At 38.6% G+C, this 11366-nt stretch overlaps 1 long non-coding RNA gene across 4 annotated transcripts; it reads left to right on the top strand.

Annotated features, from left to right (window-relative positions):
- The first annotated feature begins 6 nt into the window (after positions 1-6).
- Positions 7-10139, top strand: LOC110593387. Of its 4 annotated transcripts, none has more exons than XR_002481152.1 (5): positions 7-109; positions 2370-2419; positions 3643-3765; positions 5177-5242; positions 9869-10139. It is a non-coding gene; the product is annotated as an uncharacterized LOC110593387 (long non-coding RNA). The 4 variants fall into 4 exon arrangements; XR_002481151.1 differs by lacking the exon at positions 7-109 and adding an exon at positions 742-813; XR_002481153.1 differs by lacking the exon at positions 2370-2419.
- The last annotated feature ends 1227 nt before the right edge of the window (positions 10140-11366 follow it).

Below are 11366 nucleotides of genomic sequence, written 5' to 3'. Positions count from 1 at the left end.
GCGCTAACGGTCGGTAGCGGCCCGCGCGCGCCGCCCGCCGGGGGCTTGCGCCAGCCACCAGGCAGTGTCCGCCGCCCGCGCGCTCGCGCGCTCGCGCGGCGGAGGAGAGGTGAGTCCCGGGTCCCCCGTCCCGCCGCGTTCCCGCCCGGTCGCGACCGGGCTCACTGCCTCTCGCGCCGCGTCCGAGTCCCTTCGTGGACCGGATGGACGCGGCGCTGCCCCGGGCGCCGCCGGGCGCCGGGTGGGCGTGGGCCGCGTTAGTGTTGCGCGGGACTCTCCAGATGTCACGGTCCCCGGGCGGGCGCGCGTGGGCGTGTCCCCTCCATCCACGCGCGGCCGCAGCACCCTCTCGGCTCTCGTCCAGGATGCTGTTTTCTGACATGGAGCCATGGAGGTTTGTGCCACCGAGAATCTGAGTCTGTCACAGAGACATCCTCATTACATCATCCGGCCACTCTGGGCCGCTAGGCTATCCCCCCCGCCCTCCCCTTTCCCTTTACTGTCTTCTTTTTGGTGTCAAGGTCTGGAGAGAATCCTGAAAGATATTGAAGCATTTCGAAGTTATGGTTCTGTTGCTGTGGTTGTCACCTCCGCTCTACGTCAAATTTAAGACTCATTTCTTAAGGATGTCTCTATTTTCTGCTTTATTTGCACATTGATGGCTCCGCTGCTCGGCGGGCCATGGCCGCCCGGCGTCTCAGACTTGTGTTAATATGTGAAATGGAAGAAATGATCATTAGCAGGCAGATGGGATTCAAATAGCATCTGGCGGGGTGTCTCAGTGTTCCTGTGAACGTTTTTACGTTTTTGCTGGTAAACACGAGGTTTTTACCTTTTCATGTTGGTAGTGGTGACGGTTAAGGTCCTCTCTCCCCTGCCTTTCTTCTCCTTTATTCATCAGCTTTCCCGTTTGGGAACCTGCTTACTTGTTAAGCTGTAGTTTTTCACTGGTCTCTGGTCACTGAAGCTTTCTCCCCCCGCAGAGGTGGGAGCTCTCTCCCTCTCCTTCCACTTTACCAAAATGACTCCATTTTTGGCGGGGGGGCCGGGGGTTACCCTTGCATTTATATCTTTCTGAACATTTCTACTTAGACTGGGGATAGGCATGCCCTGATTGCTTTTAACGTAGGACTTTAACAAATTGTAATTTTAAGACTTCCTAAAGGTTTATTGGTTCGTCATGTCCGCACGGATCCAGTTATGCATAACTCTTAAAATTTCAAGCTTTAACATAAGATCCACAATTGTATGACTAAGACATGGCTGCAGAGCTTGCTGTTCGAGTTTTGGCTGTACAGTTGTCATTGTTTAAATCAAGTGCAAAAGAGGTTATTCCTGTTTATTTAGTGTAATAACTGTTTACAGTTAAAACGTTAAAGACTCATAAAAGTAGGTCTGCTGTATTTTAAAGATCTCATCATTCTTGTGCGAAGAGACACAACACCGGAGCTAGGAAAGGCAACAGATTGCTTCTGTCATATCGCTTTGCTGTTTTGGAGTGTACTTAAAGGATTATGATTGATAAGGCTGTCTTGCCAGAGAATGTTGACACAGGTGTGCCTCGTTATCTTAATTAAGATCCTGAGAAAATGTTGTCTATAAAATGGTGACATAAGAAGGGCGGCATATTTTTGTACAGTTTTGCTTTTGGAGAATTTAATTGCACTTGAAACCTGTCTTCGAGCTTCCAGATTTTGTGAGCACTCTGGCAACAGAAGTTTTAGAGAGAAATGGTAGTTTAATGTTAAGTGCTCTGGCATGTAGTCATACTACTTGAGGCTTTTTGGCCATGCCTTTGTCAGCTTTCTTTGTGCTCTTTGTGGAGTCGTGGTTGCTAATTTAGAAAGAAAAGCATAAATGGGACAGTCTGTTATTAAGCAAACATTTATTAGTGTTGAGAATAAATCTGTAGAGGAAAGCTCGCTTGATGTGCAGAGACAGGAATATAATAAAAAGGTAAATATATGAGAAATTTATGTCACTTTATATTTCGGAAAACCATCTCCTAGAATGTTTTAATGATCTAAAGTAGTTTCTCTTTTCACATCACCAGGTACTTAGCTTGCTTATGGAATGCCTTGTTTTTATTTCCAGAAATAGAAGAAAACTGTTTTATTTCTTCCCAAATATTGTCTATAAATTCGAATTATGAGCAAGTGAAGGTAGTGCATTTAGCCTCTTATTAGTTTAAGGATCTGAATCATAACCTGGGCGACCACTAAAATAATATTACTGTCCTTTACGTCAGATTTCTGAATGCAAAAACAATAGCAAGAGGGCTGCTGCTGATTACATTACCCTTGGCTCACCCAGCACCTAATACCCTTTAACATAAGTATTGCATTAAGATTTCCCCCCTCTCTTTGTAGCTCATGATTTCCTGGAAGCTGGCTGTCCATCAATGGTGTATATAAGATGTGTGAGTGTTTTCCTTTAATATTAAAACTCATTGTAGAAAGAGGAAATGAAAGTGGAGGAGGCCATAGGCATATGATCGGAGAAGCCAGGTGTACACTCACAGCTCATTCGTGACTCCAAGGATAATTAGCTGGCTAGAATTACATGGTAAACTAAAATCAAAGAAAGACTTATTTAGATTTGTTTGCTGAAACTAAAACAAGAGCATTAATTTTGAGATAATTGCTTTACTTATCCCCCAACGTCCCCCATCAAAATTTTTGTCCTGACAGCTAAGATCCGCATCCCTATGCTATTATCCATGTGTTATTTTCAAATTTTATATGCTGCCTTAAAAGAAATGAAATAAGAATGGGAACTAATTACCTATTGTCTGTCTTAATGAATAACACCACATAATTGTTAATATATTTTTACATTATAGAAATCTTAGGAAAAATTTAAATGCTCTTCAGTTGATAACGTGCAAGTAAGTGAAATCGCGTAGTCCTAAGTGAATTAAACGTGTTCTTTATAATAGAATATGAAAACAGTATCATATTTTGGTATAATGTTTTAACTCTGAGGTAGCACAGCCTTTTTTGTGTGGTAATAGCTCAACATCTGTGTGTTTTTCTCTTCAATTTCTACGTTTTATTGGCTCCTTTAATTTTAACATCTTTTTGGTATATTGTTAGCTGTTTTATAGAGAATAATTGTTCTTAAAAGATGCAAATGATGCAACCCTAAGAAGATGTAAAATCCTGGAATTGTTTCTTTCTTGTGCAGTAATGACTGGGGTTGGCTGTCACAGCACTACTCCGAAGTGTGATACTTATAACTTATTTCTGCATAAATTTGCAGTAGTTTTATAGCTAGAATATACCTAAGCACCAATTTAGCTTGGCAAATTAACTTAGATGCTTGAAAATTGAAAACCAGTATATTCTAATGTAGTTCAGGTTTAAATCTTTATTAGTAAAGATGCACTTAACATTTGTTCAGGAGAAGGAAATACAATTTTCTCCTGCAGTTGTCATTTAGGTAATTCATTTTCCTAGCCTTTTCTCAGGCTAATGATATTCCACACCTCGATACAGCCTTTATTTGTTTATTTGGCATAATATGGAGTGATACCTTGGAGGAAATTATATTAGGTATTCATATCTAACATCCCCAAAGTATTTAACTAGTCTTCTGTGTTTCTTTAAACAGAATCATTTTTATTTTTTTATGTGTGTGCAGGTTATAAGTATGATGCTTCCATAATACATTTGGATGTTTTCAGCTAAGTTCACTTCTGAACGATGGGGTTCCTCCAAATGTTGGCTGAAATTTGTCCTTGCATATCCCCAAGCTCATCTGCAAGTGAGTGTCTGCAACACGGTGTGTTTGTGTGTGGAGTAAACCCAAAATAGCGTCAGTGTTGGTTTTACCAAAGTATTTATATTAATAATAGGAACTAAGTACAAATTGTAAAGAATGTCACTTGAGGCCTTTGATTATTAAAATTTTACTAAATGCATTAAACAAAGTTCAGTAAACAGAAAAATTTCTGATTCGTGGAAATACATTGAATAATTAATTTTTAATGATATCATTGGATGGTGAAATTTATAAACTCAGTGCTTTCCATAAAAGTCAAGACTGAGGTCATATTTCATAGAAATGGGATTATTATTTAAAGGAAATAATCTGTTTATACCAAATTACAGTTTTTGATTATTTTCATTACCCAGTTCTTTTAAGAGTAAACTTAATGGGAGGATCAGCTCCAGGCATGGGTTCTAAACTCTTTTAATTCAAAGGGTGTACAGGTGTGTGTAAAGCTTGTCATTTCTCATCAGAATAGGGGCTGCTGAATATAAGCAGATGAGAAAAAATTATTTTGCAGAATATTCGTGTTGTCTATTGGGGAGAGCAAGGAACTGGGTTTAGTGATAGAGAATATTTTGTTAAGTAAAAAGAGATGGCTGTAGGACCAAAGGAGAAAAGGCTAATTGAAACAGAAGGCAACTCTAGTCAGGACAGCCTGCAGCAGAGCAACTGCTTCTCTGTAAACTTTCAAAGGGCAGAAAGTGATTTTTAACATAAAGGTGAAGTGATATATAATTGTTTTTAAATAACACACTTGTGTTCCCCTGTCGGTGATTGGGTCTTATGGAGATAGGGTTTCATGTGTGACCAGGGGCTGATGCCTTACAGCCAGTTAGAAAATGCACAACAGGAATCCAAGGAAAATGTGAAGCAGTGAGCAGTCTGATTCCTCCCCGTTTGCCTTTAAGCTTCATCTTTGTTGTTGTTGTTGTTATTGTTGTTGTTTTTAACCACATGTAAAGTTGTTGAATTTAAAAGACAGAGGGTTGGGTGGGTTTTCCCCCCCCTAAGGAAAAATACAGGAAAAATCTAAACATATATGCAAGTGGGTTTTGTCTTATATCTGTTGTCAGCCAAAATTTATTATTAAGATTCATATTTCGTGTATATTAATGATACTCAAATGTCTTAAAACTAGTACTCCTTTTATATAAAACAGGTGGGAGGGTCCCGTTTTTTAAAGAAATATGAAGAAAACATGTCCTTTCAACAGTAATGGGTTATGGTTGATTAATTGAGAAGGTTGTACTAAATGTTCTCTAGTGGAAATAGAGGATGCTTTTTGAGAAATGTGTCATTCAGGAATAAAATCAATCGAAGTATTGGTAATTAAATTGTAATTCCATGAAGGAAGGAAGTGGGAGGAAAGATGAAGCTAACTATTGCTGTTTTTCTTTTTAAGAGTCTACAGTTCATAATGGAGCTACTATACTGGCTATCGGAAGGAGGAGATTCGGAAGATAGGGAGGTAATATTATCTCTTTTAAAAGAATACTTTCCTCTGTAATCCTGAGCCTTTATTACATATAAGAACTTTATCTACCAGGCAGCAATTTCTTTAAGTGTGGGGTATGAAACGATCTGACTTTCCCGTGCTGAGTTTTGAGCTGTTTCTCCAAGGGCTGTGGGCTGTGCTGGGAGAGCTGAGAAATCTCATCTAGGCGTACTCAGCACCCTTAAAATAGCTTCTTTCTGAGGGTTAGATCTGTGATGGTGGCCTCCCCAGTTCTAGTAGACGTCATCTTAGTTTGTGGCTGATGTGCGTGCATTCTGCATGTTGCTTGGCTGTCCTCGTTTACCTCCCAGTCTTTGTTGCCTTCTCTGGGAAGGCACTCTCTGCAGGGCCATCCACTGCCAGTCTCAGGCCTACTCTGAGTGGGAGCCTTGGTGTTTGACAGCTGGCTCCAGAGCTCTGCCAGGGAGGGAGCTGGGCCCAGGCTGGGCAGCTCTGGCGCAGGGGCTCACACACACTTGGGTCCTTTTCCTTGTTCACCCCTTGAGGTCCCTTTCCATTTTCCTTGCAGTCCTAGGCTACGGGTAATACTTTGCTTTTCCTCTCACTAGCTTGGCTTGCCGCTTCCTCTGCAGCTGTTGCAGGGTTTCACATGGAATGGAGCACTCTGTTTTCCTCTGGATGATATCTTTGATCATTTCCCCGGGTGTTTTTTCGTTTTCAAAAATCTAATGGTAGTGTTAAAGAATGACTCAAAGATTCTTGAAGGACAGAATTCACGCTCAGTTGGTATCCATAAGAAAAGCTTCTGTCTCCTCATGCTGTGTTGCCACATTGAATATGCAGGTGAAATTAAAAACAGACTAAAACCCTTTTATGCCTGGGTCTAAGAATGTTTATATAGGCTTAAGTTGTGGAATGGTATTTATATCTATTTTTTTTTCCCTTTTAAGAAAAATGATACACTTTTCTAGTCACCAAAACCCATCTACTTCTTGAACTATACCTATAGAGGGGTATTAATAGGATAATAAAGGGTTTCATGGTGTCCAGTGATATAATTCGGAAGTTGGTAAGCAATGTGGTAGCTAAAAGCAAGTTCTTCCATTAAAAGGGCTAGTGTACATTTAAAAACAAAAAGCTGCAGAAAAGAGACTCTTTGATCTTTAAATCAAATGATGTTTTTGGTTAACAGAACAAGAAGTACCAATCTCAGATTCTTGTATTGATGCCGAGGTAGAGGTTGTAAGCCGAGGAAGCCATTAAAATGTAGCCTAGAAAAAATGGTGATATCAAAGCGATCACTTGGAAAGCAGTTTACATTCACAAAACAATTCAATATTAGGACCTTGACCAACTTTTACACTTCAGATACTTGGGTTATTACTTCAGTTTTTAAAATATCAGTCTATAGCTTGGGTGTAGAATGCGAGGGTATTTTTGAATTGACTGGGTCTTACTGGTCATCTTAAAATAGGCTACAATATTACAAAGTTGAAATGTAATATGTATTAATAGAAGGAAAATATAAAATTTAATATCCGGGCAACTGAGACCTTTAAACCTACTTTAAAAGTATAATCTTGACATCTATGACACTATTTTTTGTCTTTGTTATATGGGCAGAATTATGGATATTCTACAATCCAGATGTCTTATTTATTAATTCCAAATTTCATTCTCTATAACAGACCTTGAAAATAAAAGGTGTATGTGGGAGAGTCAAGTTTTGAGTCAGAGGCTAATTTATTAAGCATTCGTACGTAGAACGGCAGCCTTGATTAATGTAGGACTGTGAAAGGGGACAGGTGAAACTGTTTTCAGCTGAAATTTACTAATGCTGCAGCCATTAAAATTAAATGTTTGTTAACATAATGGCGATGGCGTTTTCTCCTCCTCCTCCTTGTGGTTTTGTCCAACTAGATGTTACAGTGGCAGTTGCACTGACTGTTGAGTGTTTAAATGATGACACCATTATGTGAAGTGATTTTGAAATGAGAGATTTCAGCCAAGAATTACATCTGCTCCCATCTCCTTCAAATCATACTCTCTGGCAGTAGAGATTATGATTGATTTGTTTGTGACAGATTGCAGGAAACAGTCATTGATTTTTCAATATTTTACCTTAAAATTATTTACAGTTGTAACCATGGGGAGGTATTTCCATGGGCTGTCAGCCCCTGAAAGACTAGGATAATATTCCCTGCTCTCTGACAAGACAAATTACCTGTAATGAGTGCAGTAGCTGAAGGGTATACTTTTATTTTAAAATATGTCAATAACCCCAGTGACTAAACGAATATTGATTTAGCATAATGAAGCCTGAGTAATGTGAAAATGAGCTTTTTCGAGGAGCCTGGTAAAGACTTTCTTTTTAGCTGGTTGTAAGAAGCTTTTCATCCTTTTCAACTAGCTAGTGGAGATAAGGAGTTTTATATGCAAACCATCAGGAATGATAGTGTTGTTTGTGATTACAACCAGGGTCCAAATATTTTGCCTTTACTTTTATCCATTCTTTTTTTTCAGATCTTATTTTGAGTCTTACTTTCAGTTTACAGAATTTGATTTGCTTGATCTTATCTTTAACCGACTGAGTATTTTCACCATTTCAACATATTTTGCATTAGAACCTCCAGTAATGAATATTAAAATATAACTCTATGTACGATCATTTGTAGATGACATAATCATTATCTTAGGACATCTCAAATGGGTTATTGTAGTACTTAATGCGCCGTATTTTATGGTAGAATAATTCCCAGTCCCTGGACATCAGATTGCTTTCAGTGGGAATGAAGATTAATTTACTTAGGCATCAGTGCATGTTTTCATTTTTGTCCGACTTCCCTTCCTTTTTTTGAATGTAATTCTCAACTTTTTATAGATTAAGATCCCAATACATGAGGTCCTTCAAACAAGAATAATAGTGGAGAAGTATATAGCTGTATTTTATAATCCATCAAGGAGGCTGAAGACTTTGTGCCTGAAGAAGTATCTTCATATCTAACTTGGTTAGGAGAAAATAGGGTAAACCTTGCTGGTAATAAATAGCAGAAAAGTAAGTATTTGAGCAAGATGTCAAACTGATACTTCATGGGAATCCAGCATATCTTATGATAACTAATAGTAATGGCATCTTATTAAAAAAGTAGTAGGTAAAGTTCCTCTAAAAATTAAAAATGGGTTCCGAGTGAAAGAAAATTCAGATGGCTTTTTGTGAGTGCTCGTTCTCTTATAGGACGGCATTGGAAATGTTGCAATAAAATGAAAAATATAAACCTGTCTTTTAATGGAAAAAAGGATAAACTCTAGAACAAAAAAATTACTGTTTTTTTCTTCCCCAGGATTTTGCCTAAGGGTGTGACACATATGATCTCTGTCACTCGTCTTAGTTGTGTTCTGCAGTAGATTGGATGCTTTATAAAATACTGGTCCCATGGTTTCAAATGCTGTAAGATTTCATTTCTCCTTCACCCCTTCACCCAGATTCTTTCCCTTTTTCTATAAACGGACCTTTGAAAATAGAACTGTGAGGAGTACACCATCATCATATACAAAGCTGGTAGCCCACAAATTCTTCAATCAATTCACTTTATAGTTGTTGTTTTTTAAGTTGATGTAGAATCTATACAGCTTATCCATGGATAAGGGGATGTCTATAGATATAACTTCCAGAAAAAGAGATGAATATAGGGTTTTTTTCACAATGGTTTTTTTAAATAAAACTTTTTTTTTTCCAGACAGATCTAGGCTAATGAAAACATCTATATTGTTGTTTAGTTTACTTTGGAGTTAAATAATACATGTATTATAGTCAGCACCTCTTGACCCCATCATGTAGTTTAAACCTGTGTGTTCATTTTACAGTGCAGATGTACAACTACTTATGTGAAGTAAGTTTTAATAAATAGGTAGATAAAGGAAGGCTTCTTCTGGGGATATTATTCTCTTTTGGATACTATGTCCTTCTCCATTTTTTCCCCCTTGAAAAAAATACTCTGCCCTTGTTCTTCTTTAGGGAAAAATTATTTATATAGAGTGTTTTCAAATCATGCAAGTCATTGCCTGGGGTTAGTTAAAACATTTATTTTTTGAAAAGGAGAAAATGCCCTCATTTAAAAAAATCTTTCTTGTATTTGTAACTATTGAGATAAACAGTTTACTTTGATACGGTACATACCAATCTACTTAGTTAATTTTTTTTCTAGAATTCATTTTGCTATGTTTGGTCTGACCTTCTATGATAACTTAATGTAGGAACAAATTAGCATATAATTCTATTTTCCATGTGACCTCAACCAGTTGCAGAATCGTAGCACCACTTTTGGAGGGCAATTCGATAGTGTATGTAGACTGTAGCATTAAGTGTTTGCAAATGTTCAGTGCATCCTGCCTAATGTGATAGCGAAAAGGTTTCAAAGTCAGCGGTGAGAGGAAATACTCACCCCTATTACTAAGGTATGAAAACACCTCCTAAAGGTAGCATTTTTAATTAGTGTACATAATTGATTAGTGATTTGTCTTCTCCCAAGCAGAAAGCGGCATGGCGAAGTTGAGTGCGGTCCGGGAAGTCTGAGATATTAGGGATTGATGGTGACAGTGACCATGACAACTAAATGAATCTTTTTCTTTTCCTTTTAGATTCAGCTGTCGGGCTTTGAAACTTCCTGTGGTCTGTTCAATCTAGATGCAAAGGACCTGGAACAGTCAAGTGCTCAAGAGGTTTAAATTGTTTTGGATATTCCTATTTATAGACAAAAATATTTTTCCAATTCAGATCCTCAGTTGTTATGCAAAAGAAGGTCATGCTCTTCTTCATCATCCATTTTATTTGAAATGATTAGTATTGTAGAGTATCACCAAACATTTTCTCTTTGAATCAAAGTATAGAAAAAATAAAATCAATTCTATATGTTGACTTTTCTTCTAAAATGTCTTTATTGGATTGAGTGCATGTTTGTACTTGAAAAAGAGGGTTCCAAAAAAAAATCCCTGTCTCCATCATAGCGATTCTTCTAGCGGTCCAGCGCCGCCCGTACAACTATTATATTTATTGGAGAAAAAAAGACTTGAAAGGAATCCATACATATATTTTATTTCTCTATATTAGTCCCCCTGGAATAGAACAGTTCTCTTCACAAAATCTGTTCGCTCAACTCAGATACAAGAAAATGTTGCCTTAACAGGCAGATCATTTGTTACATGTTTGAATATTTGATTTATGTAAATAAGGTTACATCCAGTTCTCTCTGAGTTCTTACATTTGTGTAGACTAATAATGGGTTGCCTTGCCATTGGGAAGTGCCTTGTTGTGGCCTGTGGCAGCTGTAGGAAAACAGAAGGATTCAATCCTCTGGCCTCTGCCGTGTGAACGCTGCGAGGGCGTCTGTGTGATCAGAGACGGTCCTCACCGAGGAAGCGGGAGAGTCACAGGTGCTGGTAACACCTGTAGAAGCAGCTGCGGGTCACGATTTTGTGCTTGACCCACTTTGTACTCTGTCCACTTCTGTAGTTTTTAGAAAGCATCAAAGATGCTGTGATGTGTTCTTAAGCTCGGGTCTCAACATGGTCAAGTAAATTTTTTAGGCTAGAATATTTCTTTTTAAATTTTTAAATTCAAAATTTTTAACTAAACTTTATATTTCAAGATAAGTACAGATTTCACAGGCACTTGTACTAACTAATGGAGGGATCCCTTGTACTTTTCACCCAGTTTTGCCCAATGGGGATACTTGTAATATGTAGTATAATAGTATCGCAGCCTGGGCTCTATGGGCCTTAACATTGATACAGTCACGGTACAGAACATTCCCATCCCCACAGGGATTCCTCCTGTTACCCTTTCATATCCATACTCACTTCTCCCCTGCCCCTCTCCTTAACCCCAGCAACCACTCGCCTGTTCCCCATCTCTATCATGTGGTCTTTGCCAGAGCGTGCTATAAGTGGGATTCTAGTGTGTGCTCCCCTGGGGGATTGGCCTTTCTCCACTCAGCATATTTTTTCTGGAGATTCAACTTGCGCTTCTCAGGACTTTGTTCTTTTTTATTGTCGGGTAGTATTCCAGGGTCTGGTGGTGTCGCAGATTGTTTAACCATTCACCGGTCGGGACTTCAGGCTTGTTTCCAGTTCCTGACTG

Source organism: Neomonachus schauinslandi, chromosome 16, assembly GCF_002201575.2.
Source record: "Neomonachus schauinslandi chromosome 16, ASM220157v2, whole genome shotgun sequence".
Taxonomy (NCBI): Eukaryota; Metazoa; Chordata; class Mammalia; order Carnivora; family Phocidae; genus Neomonachus; species Neomonachus schauinslandi.
Note: the sequence above shows the minus strand (reverse complement) of the source record. Positions and strands in the feature narration are given on the sequence as shown.